Source organism: Arachis duranensis, chromosome 2, assembly GCF_000817695.3.
Source record: "Arachis duranensis cultivar V14167 chromosome 2, aradu.V14167.gnm2.J7QH, whole genome shotgun sequence".
Lineage (NCBI taxonomy): Eukaryota > Viridiplantae > Streptophyta > Magnoliopsida > Fabales > Fabaceae > Arachis > Arachis duranensis.
This window is the reverse complement of record NC_029773.3, coordinates 43,693,226-43,694,100: the sequence shown is the minus strand read 5'-3', so window position 1 is coordinate 43,694,100 and position 875 is coordinate 43,693,226.

Genomic DNA, 875 nt, shown 5'->3' with positions numbered 1-875 from the left:
TCCTTGAGCCTTAAACACAAAGGATTCTTCATTCACTTGAATGATCAATTCTCCTCTATCAACATCAATCACAGCCTTTGCTGTGGCTAGGAAGGGTCTGCCAAGGATGATGGATTCATCCATGCATTTCCCAGTCTCTAGGACTATGAAATCAGTAGGGATGTAATGGTCTTCAACATTTACCAGAACATCCTCTACAAGTCCATAGGCTTGTTTTCTTGAGTTGTCTGCCATCTCTAGTGAGATTTTTACAACTTGCACCTCAAAGATTCCCAGTTTCTCCATTATAGAGAGTGGCATGAGGTTTATGCCTGACCCCAGGTCACACAAAACCTTCTTAAAGGTCATGGTGCCTATGGTACAGGGAATTAAGAATTTTCCAGGATCCGATTTCTTCTGAGGTAATGTCTGCCTAATCAAGATCCTGTCTCTTTTGAGGCAGTTTCTGCCTAGACAAGTCATCCAGTTCTTTGGTGAGCAAAGGGGGTTCATCCTCCCAAGTCTCATTTCCAAAAAACTTGTCATTTAGCTTCATGATTGCTCCAAGGTATTTAGCAACTTGCTTTTCAGTGACATATTCATCCTCTTCAGAGGAAGAATACTCATCAAAGCTCATGAATGGCAGAAGTAAGTCCAATGGAATCTCTCTGGTCTCATTTTGAGCCTCAGATTCCCATGGTTCCTCATTTAGGAACTCATTGGAGGCCAGTGGACATCCATTGAGGTCCTCCTCAGTGGCGATCACTGTCTCTTTCTCCTCTCCAAATTCAGCCATGTTGATGGCCTTACACTCTCCTTTTGGATTCTCTTCTGTATTGCTTGGAAGAGTACTAGGAGGGAGTTCAGTAATTTTCTTGCTCAGCTGACCCACTTGT